General features: G+C 40.2%; 1 protein-coding gene across 1 annotated transcript in view; it reads right to left on the reverse strand.

The window, feature by feature from the left end:
- LOC116694632 (VPS10 domain-containing receptor SorCS3-like) overlaps positions 1-21,804 on the reverse strand; it is a 314,801-nt gene that overhangs the window by 217,410 nt on the left and 75,587 nt on the right.

Raw genomic sequence — 21,804 nt, forward strand, 5'->3', positions numbered from 1 at the left:
CACCACTGAACCACCAACCTTCCGATTGGCTAGCAACCGCACTACCATTGAGCCACAGCCTTTGTCAGCGTGAAAAGCTTGAAAATCACGCTGCACCACCTGTTGAGGGAGCTCTGTGTTGCATTGACTGCAGACAGAAAATAAAGGATTACCAATTGAGGCAAAGAATTAGGACCATTAGGTCTCATTAAGAGACTCGATCGAAGACTGCCTGTGTGCTTTTCTTGCTTTTCATTGGGCTTTCTAGGGAGATATTGAAGGCTTGAAGTGATTGTTACAAAAAGAAGCACATTGTATTTTCTCTGCCAGTCGCTGAGAGACACCGTGTATGCTGACAAAGAATCTTTTAATTTCTTAAGTCACAGTGATAAGGAGATTTACAAAAAAACTGCATCGCACCACAGCAAAGGAAGGTTGTGCTACGTCTGCTGTTGTTGTTGTTGCACCACAGGAAGAAAGAGAGAGAGGGAGATCAAGGAGAACGAGATGGAAACCCAGTATCCATTTGATCAATTTTTTTCTTCTTCAAAATTGATCATGCGTCACAGAAAGTCTTTTGAGTGCAAAATAAGACGTATAGCTTCTGCATGTGGAGCCATTTTTATTCATGACTACGAATACGCCAACATAAATTTGGATTGGCTTTTTTATACTGCACGTCTTTGGTAGGCACAGTGCTAAATCTATCTGTTAAAAGTGGAACACTGTTTGGTAGAGTATTAAACGTACTCCTCAGTTGCTTCCCTTGGCTGCCGTGCTCTTTGTATCCATACCTGCATTGCTACGCTATAAATAGGGATCCACAAAAAAGCCAGGTAATAAAAGTGTCAGGATTTTGCAATGAAGAATGATGCCTTTGCTGTTAAGTTTCTCCATTGGGCTGATGTATCATTGAGGTTGAGTTCTCATTATCAACTCAGAAGATTATAGGCCCTAACTCCCTGCGAGGAGGGAACTGTCTGCAGTTCATGGCTCAGGTGCAATTCAGCAGCATAGTGGCTCCCTGGCAGTTGAATAGGGACTTATCTTCCCTCTGTTCCAATTCTCTGACCGTCTTCTCTCTCTCTCTCTCTCTTCCTCTGTTCTCTTTACTCTTCCCCTCCCTCCCGCATTTCTTCCTGCCTGTCTTTCCCTTCTTGGCCATTTTCCTGCCCCCTATCTCTATCGCCTGCCTTCATTTCTTTCATCCTGTCTGAAAGTTCAAGGCTTTCATTGACTTTGCTGACTAGCGCCAGGCTCTGAGGGGCCGCGGGAGTTGAGTCTTTCAATCGTGATCCTGACATCTCTTCTCAATTAAATCTGGCACCTTAGCTGATGGCCTTGGCGGTCAATTAAAATGATTTGGTCCTTTTTTGCAACGTACGGAGGACTTAAGGAAATATCCAAGTCACATTTTGTCTTTGGATCTAAAAAAACAATAACAAAACTGTAAGTATACACCATTTTGGCAGTAAAACCCGCAATGATCAGTAACAATCAGTGGTGGAAGATTCTCCTTAAGTGAAAGTAGAAAAGTTCTATCAACTACATGTACAGTACATGCAAAGTCAATGTACTCATTATGCAGAATGGCTCCTTTCACAGTGTGTTATTATGGAATATGATATTTTTCAGCTTTTATTACTAATGAAGATGTTACCCATTCTAATGTTGCAGTTCATCAACGCCAAGCCAACTTGACATACTTTGTATACTACTGGGTAGACTAGTAGTACTGCATCATTTATACTAATACAGGCTGTTCTCAACCTCACTAGCAGAGGCTCCATGATGTAACGATTTGCACTCTGGACCCTGAATCCAGCAATCCAAGTTCAAATCTAGGGGGAAACTGCCTTTAGGGGGCAGCGGTAGGGTTTCCGGTTGAAGTCCCTATGAAGACTCTGTTCTGGTACCTGGAGAGGTGCCAGTTCACCATTGCACTGCTGAGGTGCCCCTGTCCAAAAAAAAAAACACTACACAATTAACTGGTCGGGCCTTAGGCAGCCCCCTCACTCTGACATCTCTCAATTAATACATGTATGTGTCCTGTTTGTGCATGTGTGTGATTTGTTTGGACCTGTGTGTAAAATGTAATATACATGTCAAAACAGAACGTAAAAATTGTATTTCCCCCCTGGGGATCAATAAAGTATCTCTTATTTTTCTTTTACTACTTTTTTCCTGGCCTCTGTAACACCAAATGCTTGCTCTTGGTTGGTCATTTTTGTTGGTTTCTCTGTAAACAATAGAGTGTAGTTTACACATACTACTTTTGTTATGATTTGACACTATGACTACATTTGAATTGAGTTGAATTACTGTCTATAGTAGAGAATGTAAATCGGCATAAGGAGGCAGGATGGGGGTGGGGGTTGAGTCAAGCATGGCAGGACTTTCACCCAAGAGACCGCAGTGTGTGTCCCGTTCTTGTCCCGTGTGTCACTTAAACATACATACATACATACAAATCTATAGATGATCTTCTCATAACCCTAACTAAGTGGTTTTCCCTTGCACTTTTAAAGAATGATGCCAAAGGGTCTTATGCATTACCAGGACAATGTGAGCTACCATTAGCTGTTCCTGATCCAGTCCAGGTTGGAAAGAGACAATGCTCAGCTACGTTGTAGAATTGAGCTTTCCATCATGCTAGATGATAGAGCTGCCAGCTGATCCACTCCCCAACACACAATAAGGGATATAGACTAACTGCTACATAAACTTTTTCTTTCTTGTGGCAGTGATGCTTCCTATTTAACGGAACTCTCACACCGCCTCAAAACACACTGACAAGTCTGATCACCAGCTACATGATTGGCCACTGCAGCGTGACGTTGGGTTGTTAGGTTGTTTTGGAGTTCTTTCTCCAAAAGTTGATTCTGTTTCAACTTTCTTTCTTTTACTTTCACTTTTTAATTTACACCGGAGAAGAGGCCCATATGAGGGTAGAGGTCTCCCACTTCTCCAAACCCTTCTCTGGTCAAAATAATCAAAAAAATCCGACTAATTCACTTTTTAATTTACACCAGATGTTTTCTTTCGGGTCCCCTACACCCCGTTACAGCCACAGCCTAAATGCACTCCCCTATTCAAATTGAATAGCAAGACCTGCGTCTTTGCCGCACCTTTTGGGACAGACGCGGTCAATGTGAATGCAGGCTAGAGCAGCATTCTAAACATAGTGGTGGTTGTTTCACAGAGTATACAGTTGCTTACTGTATGCTGTTAAATTGTTGAAAACTGGAACTGTGTGACAATCTATGTAAGCATATCAAGACAATTAAAAAGTAAGACCGGGGGGACCAGCCCGTTCTGGGACCGTGTATAGAGCAATGGCTTACACATTGTCTCATAATAGCATCCCAAAATCCCACATTTTATCTACCTTGATATTTTAAATTGTTTTTAATTGCCCTTTAATCTTTTATGTAAAGCACTTTAAATTGCCTTATTGCTTAAATGTGCTTTACAAATAAAGCTGCCTTGCCTTGAATCCCAAATTGGAACTTAAGTCAATGTGGTTTGGACCCTGCCAGTTGTTTTGACCGGAATGTGACTTTGTAAAGTTGCAAATCATCATTTTTTAAAAGGTGACCTGGAGTCAGTGCACTTAGAGTCTGTTCTTACAACTCGAGTGTGGAAACAGACCCATGTAACCACACAGACACACACATAACATACAAACAGCAAAAGCACACAGAAAGACTCCTGCATGCATGGACCATGGGAAAAAGCAATAGTGTCATGCAGTACATTCATTTTATGTTCAACTACAAAAAAAAGAAGTTCCTAAAATACTGGCTGTCAGCCCAAAGTTTTTTTTTAATTACGGTGAACACAAGAGACCTATGCGTTGAGGAGAAAACAAACACAACATTTAATATAGCTAGTGGGAAACAAACAGAGCCATAATTCCTCATGGGTTTATATGACTTCTTGTTTTCCTTATGTTCATTGTAGAAATCAATAAAAAAAAAGTTGCTGGACAAACTCTCACCTCTGTGAATAAAGGACTAATCTCCCTACTGTATTCTCAGCCGATGTCTCTTGGAGATGAGAGCCTGAACACATTAAAAAGTAAGTGGGAGGATGATCTTGGTATAGACTTGCCTGAGGAATATTGTGCAAAAGGCAATGAAAAGAGTCAATTCATCATCATGTGCTAGATTGGGGCTTATACAGTTTAAAGGTTCCATGACATGGTGCTCTTTGGATAGTTTTATATAGACCTTAGTGGTCCCCTAATACTGTATCTGAAGTCTCTTTTATATAGACCTTAGTGGTCCCCTAATACTGTATCTGAAGTCTCTTTTATATAGACCTTAGTGGTCCCCTAATACTGTATCTGAAGACTCTTTTATATAGGCCTTAGTGGTCCCCTAATACTGTATCTGAAGACTCTTTTATATAGGCCTTAGTGGTCCCCTAATACTGTATCTGAAGTCTCTTTTATAGAGACCTTAGGGGTCCCCTAATACTGTATCGGAAGTCTCTTTTATATAGGCCTTAGTGGTCCCTTAATACTGTATCTGAAGACTCTTTTATATAGGCCTTAGTGGTCCCCTAATACTGTATCTGAAGACTCTTTTATATAGACCTTACTGGTCCCCTAATACTGTATCTGAAGTCTCTTTTATATAGACCTTAGTGGTCCCCTGATACTGTATCTGAAGTCTCTTTTATATAGACCTTAGTGGTCCCCTAATACTGTGTCTGAAGTATCTTTTATATGGACCTTAGTGGTTCCCTGATACCATATCTGCCACTGGGGGACTATAGGCAGGCTGGGGGAACGCATATTAATGTTACAAAACCTCATAAAGGGAAATTCTCATGACATGGAATCTTTAAGGTTTTGCATAGAGTGCATTTAAGCAATGCATGGTTTGAATACGCAAACATATACGCCGGGACAGACGCTAGCTGTGATAAATGTTCTTTTTCTCCAGCCAACCTAGGGCATTCTTTCTGGTCCTGACCCCAACTTTCAAGCTACTGGGCAATAGTCTTTAAAACACTTAGCAAGGTTGTTGGATTGATGCTGCCGCCTTGTTCACTTTAATCAATATTTGGTGTGGCAGATGATATCCTGAGTTTAAATGAAAACCAGTTGGAAATCATTGCATTCACATCACTTTTGGCCCGTGGGAGAATTTTGTTAGTTTGGAAATCTTCTACTTCCCCATCAGCTTCTGCTTGGCTGCAAGATGTCATGTTTTTTCTAAAACTAGAGAAGACCAAATTTACAATGAGAGGGTCGGTGGAAAGGTTCTACGTCAAGTGGGGAACATTTTTGTCGTATTTTGAAAGTCGGAAAGAGTTACCCACAGGGGGAGTGTCCCTAATTGTAACTGAGACACATCCCCCCCACCATCCTTTTTTTTCTCATCATATTTTTTTAGAAAGCATTCTTCTTTCTGTTCATTCCCCATTGATTTATATCTTATTTTCTGTGGGTATTTGACCACCTTACAGAATGGTTGACACATTGTAACTAATAACTGAATTTAAGCCACCAACAGTAACATGTTAAAGACCTATGTGGGCCTATGCTTTGAAATAATATTGATGCATAGCTGTGAGAATGCACATTCATAATTGGGAAATGTGTGAACATACTAGCTGCCAAGAGGTTTATGGGGAGGTTGGGTAAAGCTTATCTTGTTCCTGTTTACAAAAAAGAAAAACTGGAGGAGAATGTACTGTTTGCTGTAACCTGTGATGTGCAATTCATATATATATATATATATATATATATATATATAATGTTTTCTGTCTGAAACAGAGCCTAAAATCAATGCTTCATTTAGGCTTTCATTGTTGATATTTGCCACTGTACTTAAACTGCTCACCTGTGCAAAGTTACAGAGTGCATTCGTAATCAAATCTAACATGCTTTCATACACTGTCTAGATTCTAAATAAATACTTAACGTCACAATATCTGTGAAGAACACATGAATCAAACATGGTTGAATAGTATTCACTGTATCATATAACGCCATCAAGTTGCTGTGTGGAACAGAAGCATCTCTGTGAATATTGCCTTTGCAGTCCAATGGCAGCAGTAAATTGAACATGTTACACTGCCTTCTGATTAAATATAGCAAACCATGACTATAGTGATGTTTCCAGCCACAAGTTTTGATCCGAGTGAAGTGATATTGAATGAAAAATGTTGTGGTTTGGTGTCTTGTTTCATTGTGGTAGTCTGTTTTCCTGTGTTTATTTCTTAGTCTGGTTACCGTCATGTCTAGTGATTATGGTATGGTGTTATTTTTGTGCTGGTCTTGCATATGTTCTGTTTCCTGTTTTATTTTAAAGTCCGGGTCTCTGTCTCATCTTGTCTTTAGGTCACTTCCTTTGTGTTCTGCTCGCGTGATTACCTGATGTTTTCCACATGTTTCCCGGCCCTCTTGTCACCTGCCTCCTGTTACCTCGTTACCCTCTGTATTTAGTATTTGTGTGTCCCTTGTCCTGTGTCAGATTATTGTAGCGTTGTGTCTCCCTGTGGCAGTTTGTTTCTGGTTCCTTGCCACCTGGATTTTTTCAACCTGGATTTAGTTTTTGCCTCTTTCAGGACTTCCTTTGTTTGTTTGTACTTTGCTTTTTATTGCAATAAACCCTTTAGCTCCACTTTTGCCTCCTCCTCTTTGCACTTGGTTCCACCATTCCATGCAATTCTTGATAAAAAATCCTTTATAGAAACCGTAAAATTTGATGGAATTTCATGAATATTGACTCAACGGATATACGTTTGTCTCATCAGATTTTCTCTTGATCGATATACGGCTTATGCGATAAACACTGATGGAAATGTTATGCTGAATAAATAGTGAATTGCGTTTACGTTACGTTTGGTTGCAACCTGTCACAAAACAAAGAAGTTTTAGTTAATTTCCGCACAATATTTCCGCTCTGTTGGCACACATGGCATGGAAGTGGACGGACAAAGAGACGAGACACTTTCTGAATTTAATTTACAATCAAATTATAACGGCTATTTTAGAAAGCAAAAATCTAAAATTCCATAATTTATCAGGAACTCGCAAAGGAAATGGCCGCAAAGGTAAGGACAAGCGGTGGGACGTCCTCCGGAGTAAATGGAAGGCGCTCAAACAGCGAGACATGTCTCAAAAAACAGTTGTCTCGCAGTGGCAAATAAGCACTATCACAACTTGTCCAATATTGATCACTTGTTGGTAGACAAATTCCATTTTGTCTAGAAAAACTTGGTTCACAAATGTTTGCTTGAATGTTGTGCGATTCAGTGCAAAAATGATGGAAACACCTTAAAATGTCTCAAATCAATTTGATATACCAATATGATTGCAAAGCGGCATGTGACGTCATCACGCACAGGTTTTTATTTGCTTTAAAGCTGTTGGATGGAAACTTTAACCAGCTTTTAACCAGAGGTTTTTTACCGAACTTCAGATAATTCGATTGACAAGTGGATAGGAACTTGGTCTGGTATTGAGTAATGAAAGTCGCCCATCTCAAGAGGCGTCACCAAGAGTGCATTTGGAAATCTCACTGCATGCAATTGGATAAGACCATGACCAATCACAATAACACACGGGGTGACGTATCCAGGGCCCCATATGCCTAGCTACCAGCGGACCTAATTGGTAGATTAGACTGTCATCATCTGTTCAGCTTGCTGCTGGCCCCGCCTATATCAGATTCACCGATGTGATTGGTGCAGCTCGCCTCTGGCCCTGCCTACATAAGATGCACTGATGTGATTGGTGCAGCTCGCTGAACAAATTTAAATTGTGCTCTCAAGAGAACTCTGGATTTTCAGTGTACCAAAATTTCTAAATGAAACAACCTTCCTCTGCATCTGTGTTCACAGAGGATTTGCACTTTTTTGGTTGTGAGAGAAATGTCTTTGCAAGTGTTACAATTATTGTTGTGAACTTTGGTATATATACAGATATTCATGTTGCCCTTAAGATACATTATGAAAACTTTATCTAGCTCTATCACCGGATTGACATTTTTATCAGTCAAATTCTTTTATATGTACAGATATTATGACATGACACTCCTCCTGGAGAACTCTTTGGACTATATAAATAAAATGGACTAGACCATCTGACTTGGAGAAAGTTATCCATCCTGTCTCGGTCATTGTAATGCTCTATATTGTGCACAGTAAAACAGCTATAAATCATTTGCAATTAGCCAACATCCTGATGCTCTATGAGAAGACACATTACTCCAATTTTAGCAACCTTTATTGGCTTGCATTGCTTCCAAAATACAGTTCACAATTCTATTGATCACTTACAAAATTAGCACAATGCTATATCTCTGTATGTGTAGAAGAGCAAAATATGATACAATTGTATTATTTGATCTCATTTATCAGGTTCTACTTTTAACAGTATACATATTACTGTCTCTCATGTGTTTTTTTTGTTAAAGCACTTTGTGACTGTGTTTAAAAAATAAAGCTATACAAATACATTTATTTTAAAGAAATGTTTTTTTCATTTTAGTGTGGGAAGCACTTGAGCCCTCATCTAACCCCCAAGCAACACTTTTGGAATGAATTTTTGTATTGTGCGTGAGCCAAACCCCTGCAGCAGTTTGAACTGAAATACTAGATGCATTTTGTAAGTTAGAGAAGGGTAACCAGCCAAACTTACCAAAAATGTCTTTTAGACGATGAGCTCCCCTTTGTTCCCACTGAGGAGCTGTTGTAGGCCTCCCACCAATGAGGAGTGCTGTATTATTGAATAATGGGGGAAAAGTGTGCCTGTTCCAAGCTATATGGCAGTATCTTTAAGCTAAACTCAAAGTTTTAATGATATAGAGACAGTGGAGCCAAATCGAGCTGGTACTGTTTATTAGAAACATTGGCAAAAAGAACATCATGAAGTAACCCAGGCTCTGTCATGGTCAGACTAAGGTAAGCCAGCCAACAGACACATGGGTTAAACCAGGTAAGGAGGGGGCTTAACACAAGTGGGAAGTTGGGAACTGAGAGGCCACCATCCTCTCTCCTCCTCTGTAAGGTGGACATCTTATGTCACGGCCACTTGCCCTTCCAGACAAATGTAGATACCACTAATTGTAATTCAGGCTAGTAGCCAGCAGGAGGACGGAGAGGTAGCATAAAGCTCACAAAAGTAATCCTGAGTAAAACATTTATTGACACTGAGATACGGGCTGGAATAGACATGGGCAGACCCATCCATTTTTTCATATTCCATTATGTTTAATAATCTGGTTTAATTAGCGACACCGTTTTTCCACTCATAAATTGCAAGCATTAAATCTTCATAAACACGCTCATGCAGCACAACATTTGAAAGCTTAAAGTCTCATGATTCCATTAAGCCCACGCACAAAGCATAAGATGACTTACCTATAGTTATAATCCTGTTATGAAGTAAAGAAATACAGAAAGATTGTGCGCCGCTCGTGTCTAAAGTGGAGTGTGCATCCAAGCCTTTTTCCTCGTGTCTTTATTCACAGCAGTGAAAGATCGCCAAAAACTTTTTTTTTCCTACATTGCCAACAATCCAAGGAATCAGAACATCCAAGCCATTTCATCCAAAACGAGCTTGTCCCCTCAAAATCTTGTAGTTTCTGGCCAAGTTTCATCAAAAGAAACTAAGTAGTAAGTAAGTAAGGTTTTTTTTGTATAGCACCTTTCACAGATAAAAAATCACAAAGTGCTTCACAGTAAAATGTAATACAATACCAACTAAGTACAATGCAATGCATAAGACACTTCGAAAACAAATGGAAAACATAAAAACAAAAACCATAAAAAAACCCACGTCTAACTAAAAGCCTGTTTGAATAGCAGCGTCTTCAGTTGCTTTTTAAAAGAATCAACAGAACTCATACAACGTAGAAATGTAGGCAATGCATTCCACAGCCTAGGTGCCACTGCTTGAAATGAACGATCCCCTCTGGATTTAAAATGAGTGTGGGGAACAACTAACAGTCTCTGACCTGATGACCTCAGACTACGTATCGGAGTATGAAGCTGTATCAACTCAGAGATGTAGTAAGGACTTTGACCATGCAGGGCTCTAAAAGTAAGAACCAGGATTTTAAATTGATTTCTATACTGGACTGGTAACCAAAGCTAAACAGTTCATAATTTCTGGGTTTTGATCGCTTCTCTCTTCTCCCCCGGGGCTGTAACACTGTTACTCAGCACACTGGTGGATTCTTTGACGTCTAAGGATTCCATTGACAGGTCGTGTCAGCCAATTCCCCTAGTGTATCCCGAGATGGCCCTAATAGAAGCCAATCATGTTTCAGAGTTCAGGGAGGACCAACGTGGGAAATATTGACAGCTATTCTTTCCAGTTAAAACTACATATTACGAAACCAGCCTACCTGGTTAGCCAATAAGAAGACAAATTGCTTGATACCAAACTTGACCAGAAAATGTTAACCCTATGATGGCTGAAGCTGTATCAAAGCAAATATAGGGCCTTCTTATTGCATTTCCCTATTTCATCAATTTATTTCTATAAATGCATGTGTACAGTTATTTCAACTATGTGTGTGATTGATGTGTATGTGTTTTTGTATTTGAGAAGTTTTGTATTTTGCATTTTTTGGGCTTTTTTCTTAAAGGAAATAGAAAAACGCACAGACACATCTGTAGAAATAACTTCATAAAATATCAATTTTCTGAGTGTTTTTCTTCTGGATTTTTTCGGTTTTAAGTTGAGACATGTGGCTAGGGTACTAGTTTTGTGTGTAGCCCATCTGATATGCTTACAGTAGTGTGTTTTAATCATTTTACAGATGATTTACTTGGACGGAAATAGAAATTCTATTCTAATTCTAGAAATTTAGCTCTGTGTCAGTGAGGCCTAGAATCACACTGACACTTGGAACAAAACACTGAGAGTGTTAACTTCCCAATGACCTCAGGCACATCCCAGAGGGCCAAATTACTGTATATGGGAACTGTATCACTTCTTTTGTTGGTAAAACATTTAGGCGAGAAAAGCATGTATTTCAGCAGGGGAAGACCTCAATGCCTAAATATTTAAACTGTCATTTAAATGAAGTAGTGTAGACTTTGACCAGTTAATTTTAAAGCCTGATAAGCTTCCATACTCCTTGCATAATGATAGGTGAGGAAGAGACTAAGAGGGGTTTTCTAAGAAAACCAAAACATTGTCCGCAAATAATGAGAGATGATGCTGTGAATTACAAATGCATACTAAGGACCATAATCAATTGGCGAATAGCTTGAGCCAGAGGCTCTAGAGAAATGACAAATAATGTAGGACTCAAGGGGCAACCTTGGTGGGAGGACCTAGAAACTGAAATTAAAGAAGAGGAGGTGCGTCCAGTTAAAACTTGAGCTGAAGGATTAGAATACAAAGCTGAAAGAAAAAGAAAAATCTAAGTTTTACCAAAGCCCATCACCTCTAAGACTGCCCATAAAAATGACCACTCAAGCAAGACTAGACATTCTTTTATGAAATGATTTGGAAAATAGTGCATATATCTGCCATAAATGGAAAAAGAAATTCTCCCCTGGAGCATGCCCCCGGGCCCCCTTAGGTTTGCGCTGAGTCCCTAATGTATACATGAATTGTTTATTCATGTGTGATTCAAGGCACAGCATTTTCTTACTTTTAATGATGATAAATTTAGACTCTGCAAACCAGCAGCTCTGTGCTCCGAGTGCAACCTGTTGGAAGTCATTATCTACCATATTTACATATAAATCGGGCTCCCGTTTGAAGTACTTCTATTTCTTGGAGAATGAGTGTGTATGAGTAAGGATCTGTCAGGTTGTGGTGCATTTCAGCGCTGTTATCCGGCTCTGTTGTAGGAGTCTGTCAGGGGTTGGAGCAGCCAGTGACCTTTCAGACAGCCAACACACACAGCCTCCAATCACTTCAACTTCCACTTGGCATAGGAAGACTCCCTGACACCCACCAGTTCCAGCACATCTCTCTTTGGATGATGACATGACACACAAAATACTAATTTGCTCTCACATGCTCTATCCAGTGGTGTATTCAGATCCTTTACTTAAGTCAAAGTACTAATACCACACTGTACACTGTCAACAAGTACACATAAAAAAAGTCCTGCATTGAAAATGTTACTTAAGTAAAATTATGTAAGTACCATCAGGAAAAGGTACTTAAAATATTTAAATTAATAGTACTTAATGCATAAAAATGCTCACATTTTAGAAACGGTAAACGATCCAAACAATGTGTTTTATGTACAAAAATCTTTATGTGTAAAGTAACTAGTAACTAAAGCTGTCAGATGAATGTAGTGGAGTAAAAAGTACAATATTTCCTTCTGACGTGTAATGGAGTAGAAGTAGAAAGTGGCATGAAAAGAATCAAGTAAAGTAAAGTAAAAGTACCTCACATTTGTACGTAAGTACAGTACTGGCGTATATGTTCTTTAGTTACAGGTTTTAGTTTAGGTCTCAGCTTTCCAAAGGGGGCGGTGCATGCTAGAAACTCTGCAGGGTGCCCATACTTTTGCAGACGGCATCTTCTTTTCTTGGCTTCTTTATGCACATTAATACAAATTTTTACCTGGGGTGCCCAAACTTTCGAGCCCCACTGTATGTATGCAGTCACGTATCTTTCAGATGCTAGCTCTTTATTTTCCTTTCTCTTATCTGCTCTCTATCTATATCTATCTATCTATCTATCTATACTCTACCTTATTTTACAGTCACATGTCTCTCAATATTACTGTAGCTCTTTATTTTTATTTACCTTCTCTGCTTATGTATGTATGTATGTATGTATGTATCAATCTATCTATTTAATGTACAGTACTTACTCTATGTATCTATCTATCTACAGTGGTGTGAAAAAGTGTTTGCCCCTTCCTCATTTCCAGTTCCTTTGCATGTTTGTCACACTTAAGTGTTTCGGAACATCAAACCAATTTAAACAATAGTCAAGGACAACACAAGTAAACACAAAATGCAATTTGTAAATGAAGGTGTTATTATTAAAGGTGAAAAAAAATCCAAACCATCATGGCCCTGTGTGAAAAAATGATTGCCCCCCTTGTTAAAAACTACTATAACTGTGGTTGTCCACACCTGAGTTCAATTTCTCTAGCCACACCAGGCCTGATTATTGCCACACCTGTTCACAATCAAGGCATCACTTAAATAGGAGCTGCTTGACACAGTAAGGTCCACCAGAAGATCCTTAAAAGCTACACATCATGCCGAGACCCAAAGAAATTCAGGAACAATTGAGAAAGAAAGTAATTGAGATCTATCAGTCTGGAAAGGGTTATAAAGCCATTTCCAAAGCTTTGGGAATCCAGCGAACCACAGTGAGAGCCATTATCCACAAATGGCGAAGACATGGAACAGTGGTGAACCTTCCCAGGTGTGGCCGGACGCCCAAAATTACCCCAAGAGCGCAGCGACGACTCATCCAAGAGGTCACAAAAGACCCCACAACAACGTCCAAAGAACTGCAGGCCTCACTTGCCTCAGTTAAGGTCAGCGTTCATGCCTCCACCATCAGGAAAAGACTGGGCAAAAATGGCCTGCATGGCAGAGTTCCAAGGAGAAAACCACTGCTGAGCAAAAAGAACATCAAAGCTCGTCTCAATTTCTCCACAACATATCTTGATGAGCCCCAAGACTTTTGGGACAACATTCTGTGGACCGATGAGACAAAAGTGGAACTCTTTGGAAGGTGTGTGTCCAAGTATATCTGGCGTAGAAGGAACACTGCATTTCATAAAAAGAACATTATACCAACAGTAAAATATGGTGGTGGTAGTGTGATGGTCTGGGGCTGTTTTGCTGCTTCAGGACCTGGAAGACTTGCCGTGATAAAAGGAACTATGAATTCTGCTGTCTACCAAGAGATCCTGAAGGAGAATGTCCGACCATCTGTTGTGTACTCAAGCTGAAACAAACTTGGGTTCTGCAGCAGGACAATAATCCTAAACAAGCAAGTCCACCACCGAATGGCTGAAGAAAAACAAAATGAAGACTTTGGAGTGGCCTAGCCAAAGTCCTGACCTAAATCCTATTGATGTTGTGGTATGACCTTAAAAAGGCCGTTCATGCTCAAAAACCCTCTGATGTAACTGAATTAGGACAATTCTGCAAAGATGAGTAGGCCAAAATTCCTCCAGGACGCTGTAAAAGCCTCATTGCACGTTATCGCAAACGCTTGGTTGCAGTTGTTGCTGCTAAGGGTGGCCCAACCAGTTATTAGGTTTAGGGGGCAATCACTTTTTCACACTTTTTGGATTTTTTTTCACCTTTTAATAATAAACACCTTCATTTACAAATTGCATTTTGTGTTTACTTGTGTTGTCCTTGACTATTGTTTAAATTGGTTTGATGTTCCGAAACACTTAAGTGTGACAAACATGCAAAGGAACATGAAATGAGGAAGGGGGCAAACACTTTTTCACACCACTGTATCTATCTATCCATCTATCTATCTCCCTTTTTTACACAGTCACATGTCTCTCAGATGCTAGCTGTTTTTTTCTCTCTCTCTCTCTCTCTCTCTCTCTCTCCCTTTTTTCACACAGTCCCATGCAAACACACTCAGTGGATCAATCTCCTTGGATTAGATTGATGGCCTGCGGGCCTTCTGCTGACTAAGGCGTTGCCAAATATGGAGAGTTATTGGGAAATTATGCTCAGCTGCCACTCTATCTGGCATGGCGATCCACTTTGTCAATCGTGATCTTTAGCTGCTGTCACCGTGGTACCACCCAGCCTGCCTCTGTGACCTGACACTGCATGTGGAGACAGAGCAGATGTCACCACAGGCGTGATAAACGCATCCCAATGAGTTGAGTCGTCACTTGTTTTCATCAATATTACTCACTTCTAAAGAGGGAAGTTGCATTTCCTAGATGTATTTTAGTCTGGATTAGGTGCAAGAAATCAGGGATATTGATTCATTGGAAATTTGGAAATAAAACAGCCAACATTGTCCACTTTCTGTGGACAGTGAAAGAAAAATAACAGAACTGCCTGTGTGTGTGGTCGGGGGGTTGGTGAAACAAAGGCACACTGATTTTTCTCTCCTTTCATGCCTGGTCATTTCCATATGTCCCCCCTTGCTCTGCTACCCATCCATCACATTTCACTCTGGCCACGACAGCTGTCTGGGGCTGAAGCATATTCACAGTTCAGCAGTCCATCAAATTTCACCAAATACAGTAATTCTTCAGTCATGCAGTAGCAGGGGGTGAAGGGGTGGAAGGCAAAAAAAGTGTCAAGGAGGCAGAGTGGTGTTGGAGAACCCTGCCAACCGTAACCCTTTTGAACACCAGGCGCTTTAAGGCTGGATGAATGCAGATTTAAGAGTGATTTCCGTAGGAGAGGTTAAAGTTTGCCCTAGATATTGAAATGGTTGCTTTCAAACATCGGATGTAAAATAGTATTATAAGTGGCTTTAGGCTGAATGGGGTAAAACAAAAGGGCTATTGAGTCCATACTATGGAACCCAATGCCCCTTTTACTGTCAGTGTCCTCATTGGCTAATATCTTAGCTTTGAAGTTGGATGTTCCCGTCCTCAATCAACTGACATTGCTATTCTCCAAAAAAAGAGAAGAAATGCTTTGATGTTAATATAGGAACATATTTTTATTTCAATTCAACTCCATAATTTACTAAGACCCTACAATTCCAGTAATAACCCCAAGAACAAGCATTTGGTGCAACAGTGGCAAGGAAAACCTCCTTTTAGGGAGAAACATTGGAAAGACCCAGGCTCTTGTTAGGCAGCGTCTGATGGTGCCGGTTGGGGGTGTGATGAACAGTGCTAATAATAGTCAAAATAAAGATAATTGCTCTATGACTAGAAATAATAGTGTTAGTAGTAGTGCATAGCAGGACGTAGCAGGGCACTGCAGTGCCTAGCAGGACGTAGCAGGGCACTACACGGTTTGGAAAGACATAACAGGGCACGGCAGAACGTAGCAGGGCACTGCAGGGCATATCATGACGCACAAAGACGTTGCAGGGCATAACAGGACATAGCAGGGTACTGCATGGCATAGCATGATGTACAAGGACATAGCAGGGCAAAGTAGGGTATAGCAGAGTACTGCATGATGTACAAGGACATAGCAGGGCATATCAGGGTATAGCAGGGTACTGCATGATGTACAACGACATAGCAGGGCATAGTAGGGTATAGCAGGGTACTGCATGATGTACAACGACATAGCAGGGCATAGTAGGGTATAGCAGGGTACTGCTGGGCATAGCATGACGTACAAGGACATAGCAGGACATAGTGGGGTACTGCAGGGCATAGCATGACATACAAGGCAAGGCAGGGAATAGCAGGATGTAGCAGGGTAGAGCAGGGCACTGCCGGGCATAGCAGGGCACTACAGGGCGTGGCAGGGCACGGAGCAGGACCACGGTGACAGTTGCAACCATGATTTAGGTTTCTGTCTTCTGATTCTATGTTGCTAACATCTTCAGGACCTATTTCAATTATTTTGGAATGAAAACAATTCACATTTCCTTTTAAATTTGTTCTTAAAAAGTGACATGAAAACAATAGGAAACCCATATGACCAATGGATTGTTCTTAATAATAGGTATAATAATAAATGCCGTCTAGACCTGCTCTTTAATGAAAACAACGAGATAACTGCTGTGGTGATTTGGTGCTATAAAAATAAAATTGAGTTGAATTGAATGTGAGAGAACTTTGAAATGCTGGATCAACTGCAAAGGTGTGGGAATTCAGAAGCAGTGTCATTAAAAACCAGAAATGTGTGATGTTACAACCAGATCTTTGCAGCAGGTGAGGTGACCGATGATTGGATAGGCTGCATGTCTCATTGTGCAGTCTGGAGTGCCTTTGGATGATGATCTGGACCAGACTAGTGGATAACAACATCCTACTAACTCCACACACTCAGGCATCATTACTGTGAAGAGGCCTCTGTAATCTGTTGTGTTGGATAGTTCTTCGGCATTAACTACAGGTCTGCAACCTGGAGTCCTTGGACTTGGAGTCCTTGGCCCTTCAGTGCTGTGGAGGAACGTCTAGCAATGCAAGACTACATTTCATTTAACTAAAATGTGCATCATGGTTTATTTACCTCTACAATCCTACGGGTTATCTTCTAAATGCTGCCCATCTCTGCAAAGACCGTCAAGACAGGGCCATGAAAACAAGAACCAACATCCCCTTCTTAAAGGTCCCATGACATGGTGCTCTTTGGATGCTTTTGTATAGGCCTTAATGGCCCCCTAATACTGTATCTCAAGTCTCTTGTGGGGCAAGGTGGAGGCTGGGGGTGTGGCCTTGACCAACTGCAACTTTGCTCGTTAGAAAGCCATGATGTCTCTCTCTCATGGGCGGGCTATATTCTCTGGGCAGGCAAAGCAGAGAAAGGGGAGGTTACCTTGACCCTTAGGACCCAGATCGGCCCAACTGAGCTTTAATTTTCTCAAAGGCAAAGCAGGATACCCGGTATTGGTTTACACCTATCATCTATGGGGGACCATAGGCAGGCTGGGGAACGCATATTAATGTTAAAAATCCTCATAAAGTGAATTTTTCATGCCATGGGATATTTACTGCTCATTAAGAAGTATTAGTAATGTGATTTAGACTGAATAGACTGTGCTACTTTCATTATAAGGCTCAAATATGTTTGGCAGCTCCAGAAAGATTAAATAAAAAGGTTTTTGCTAATACTTTGGTAAGGTGTTTTCTATTTTGTATTCTATTTCCCTCAAGTGCATTACAGTACAGTTTGGGTTCAGATGTTTTAGGGCACACTGGAGTAAAAATAAATGAATGAATCACATTAGTTTCAATGACAGAGATCTCATTCTATATGACTTATTTGCATATTTACTACTAAAGACCACTGTCTGTTTTTCAGCTGATGTTCACTTCTTGCATCTTTTTTAGAAGAATAGTAACTGTACATAAGAACATGTTTAACTGGAGTCCCAAGGGAATCACATCTTTACTACTACTATTATTATTAGCTGGCCTGCTTACTCACTCAAACAGTCAGTCATGTTGTTAGTCTATTCCCTGCATTCCATTGTGTGTGAGAAAATGGTGCTGATAGCGAATGTAAATGGTCTGTATTTATATCGGGCTTTTCTAGTCTTAACAACTACTCAAAGGGCTTTAACATAGTACATAGTAGTAGTACCATTCCCCATGCACACACATTCCCACACTGTGGCCGAGGCTGCCGTAAAGGTCACCTGCTCATCAGATGAACACGCGTAAACATTCTTTCTTTTTTGGACCTATGTAGATCCAAGAATGAGATGCTACACATGGTGGTTTTATGACTGCATTTAGTATGCAAGCTATGAGATTATGTTGCCATCATTTAGTGATTAAAGATTTTTAAAAAGCTGCACAAAAAGGTACAACAACAGTAGTGGCTTGGATCCGAGATGCAGAACCCTCATAAAAGCAAAATTATTTCTTTTTTCCTGTTCTTCTGTTAAAGTACCACTACCATTACCAAAAGGACAGCGGTTCTGCAGCAACATATTCCAAATGTCACTTTAAAACATGAAGTACAACCATTTCATTTACAAAAATGTAACCATGTGAGAGGTGTATGGTGCTGGGCTCTTTCCCCCTTTTGCTTTCCATTTTAGAGGTTTATGACTTTTTGGAAAGGCATGGATTTTAATGAGGCTTTGTTCTCTCTGGGGTATGTTGATTCTTTACTTGAGAGTGCCTTGTTAACCCACACAAGTGCACTTTAGTTAATGCATGAAGGTGGCGCCTAGCCAGCTAGCACATTGTTTTTTATCATGGCAGGCTTCACTCAAATCCACACAGGCTGCCAGCTTCCACTCCTGCTCTTACTCATTATGTCGTTATCAACCTATCTTGCAAGGCTATGTACCAATCCGATACCATATTGTATTGATAGTATTGTAGCCTGAAAAAAAACTTCTTTAAAGTAGAGTTACCCAGATAAAAAGGTATTTCCCTTTAGCTTTCCACTTCTAAAAAAAAAACCCACAGCAAAAAAACACAGTTGTATATGAATTAGTTTGAATTAATTTAGTTTTTACGTAATGACTGACTGACAAAGAAGATTAAAAAAAGGAAGTTATATGGCATTTATTCTCTGTATGGATGTTTTCATAGTACACAGCTGCTAAAATAATCATTTATTTTAAACCCACAGGTATCGGATCAGTACTAGGTATCGGCCAATGCACAAGTTCAGGTATGGGAATCGATACTGGGAAGGAAAAAACTGTATTGGAACATCTCAAACATACTGTGGACCCCCTGTAATACCTGAGTGGGGGTTTGACTGTCTCTTAGGGTTATCCATGGTGAGAGGCAAAGAGAAAAGGGGGGGGAGTTATACCCATATCTCTGTCTTGTGACTTTTTTAAAGCTCCAGATGCTAGTGTTGGAATAGTCTAAGGTTAAATAGTGTGAGCAGCCAATCAAAGAGCAGTGGTCCCCTACCAATCCGAGGTACCCCCTTAGATTAACTCACGTACCCCTTTATCAAGTCCCAATGTTTGTTCCAAATGTGTAACACTACTTGTATAATAGTGGATATTTTGATTTTTTATAATTGTTGAACTTTAACCATTTAGACAGATTATCCATTACTATTAGCTAATTAGTTTAGTGCCATTTCGGCACTTATGCTATACCTAAGCTATTATTTTAAGTGCTTATTCATTACTCTTTGACAGTTTCAAATGTTTAGCCATTGATTTTAGCTATTTATTTCACCATTCATTTATTACTTTTAGTTAACTATCTTTTGAAATGACTGTGCTTTTCTTTTGATCAAATTATAATTTCAATTTTTTTTTTTTTTTTTATTAGTTTTACTCCACAATTTTTCCACATAGCCCCCGGCAACAGTAGAACTAACCCCTGGGGTACAAATATCCCTGGTTGGGAATCTCTGACGTACAGATCAGTCATAGTCATATTAATTACATCCTATGTTCTGTTTGCTTCACTTGCTTCCTTTCCTTGCGTCTTAGTCTGTCCCAACGAGGAAGCATGGGAGAGGTGCAAGGAAATCATGCGAGGAAATGTGTTTTTAGCGGGATGAGACGTCCTTTCCTCTGAATTTGTTAGCTGTATGGGTGCAGTTAGCAACGGCTTTTAGCTGCATGGCTTCAGGGAAAGCTGCTCCATGTATCCTCGCTCATAGCTTCTTAGAGATCTTCCATCCTCAGGGGCAGGAATAAGAGCTTTGAGACGGCCATAACGAAAGAGGGTCAGAACAAGTTCCGGTTCAAGCAAGGAGTAAGGAGATGTCAAATAAGAGAACTATGCCTATGGACTGCCAGACAGGAGAAGTGTTCACCAGGGAGTGGCAATACCAAAGTAATGGAAAGAAGACACCAACAGATTGCCCAAGATTTCGGGTGAGCACACTGTAGACTAGGTCTTCACTCTTACAATCACACTAGAGAGGGCCAGATCAGCTTGCAGTGGGACCACTGCATCGTTGAATCAAAAGGAATGAGCTGTTTGGTTTCTACATCATATCAAGTCGCATCCCTGTAGAGAAATCCAACCGAGAGATGATCTTGGTATGGGTAGACCAAGAGCACACCAGAAGGATTACCTATCTGACCCGGGTATGCCTTGGGATTCCCTGGCAGGTGTGGTTGGGGTCTGAGCTGTTTTGCTTGGCTCACAGCAGTGACACAGATCTAAATATGCTGGGGACAATAAATGGATGGATGATTGTTTCCATAATTTTGCTTTCCTACATTTTGGAACATCCATTTAGGGAACTGTTCAAATTAAACATCTTTGATAAAATTGTGGGGCAAACTAAACAAAAGCCATTATGGTCCCTAAACAAGAATTTCACTTTCACTGGCTAGAAGTACACAGGAAGATGAGTGAGCAAAGTGACATCAAATGTGGACAAAAAGCATTTCACAGAAAAAAAACATCCAATTACTGTTTCAATACGAGACAGGTAAGGTGTTGCAGTTCTCATTGTGAGAAATGAGATTCTGCTTGTCAAGCAAAGAAACAAACAAGAGACAGCATTCTGGACATTGACTACAGATTCCATCTGAAACATTAGCACAGTTAATTAACTCCAAATCATAGTTGGGTAAACAGGGCAGCAGTTTGGAGCCCTTGGCTTTGAATGAATGTGTCAAACTGACAGTAATTTCCTACCATTTCAAATGTAATGGAGACATTTATGCCATAGACAGGAGATCATGCTGGAAAATGAATACAAATATTGCAACACCTCCTGAGACTAATAACTTTTAGTCAGATGTTAAAGTTTGCAAAGCTAACCTACTTTCTTTGCAGTAATTGCAACAACTCACATACTATCACAACTGAAAATCTCAATGTAGAGCATTTATACATTATGTGAAAGACAGGTAAAGGAAAACAGTCATTAAACACTAGATCCTGAACAACTGGTAATGTTTAATTAATGTTGCCTTTCTGCCTGAGGGCTAACTGTTTCTTTTCCAGTGTCAAACATCCACTTTGAGAAATCAATCATTCTGCTCACTAATGGCAGATGATCGGCACTGGCAGGCTAGCAACATCTTTTCAAATCCCCTATCCTTGAGCTTTTGCACTATGATCAAATACTGCAAATCAAAAGAGAATAGCACTGATTGACCTGTAAGCCTTTTGATTTTGGTAATGACTGAGAGGGGGTGGGTGTAAGTACCCTTGCTAACTGGTTCCTCCCACTTCTGACTCAAAGGAAAGATGCATTAATGAGATGCGAGGGTGGAGGAATTCACGCCAAATGAGATTCTTACTCAGACAAGGGACATTTTAAAGTTGCTAGAGCTGTGTCACCTGT

The sequence above is a fragment of the Etheostoma spectabile genome, chromosome 2 (genome assembly GCF_008692095.1).
Source record: "Etheostoma spectabile isolate EspeVRDwgs_2016 chromosome 2, UIUC_Espe_1.0, whole genome shotgun sequence".
NCBI lineage: Eukaryota > Metazoa > Chordata > Actinopteri > Perciformes > Percidae > Etheostoma > Etheostoma spectabile.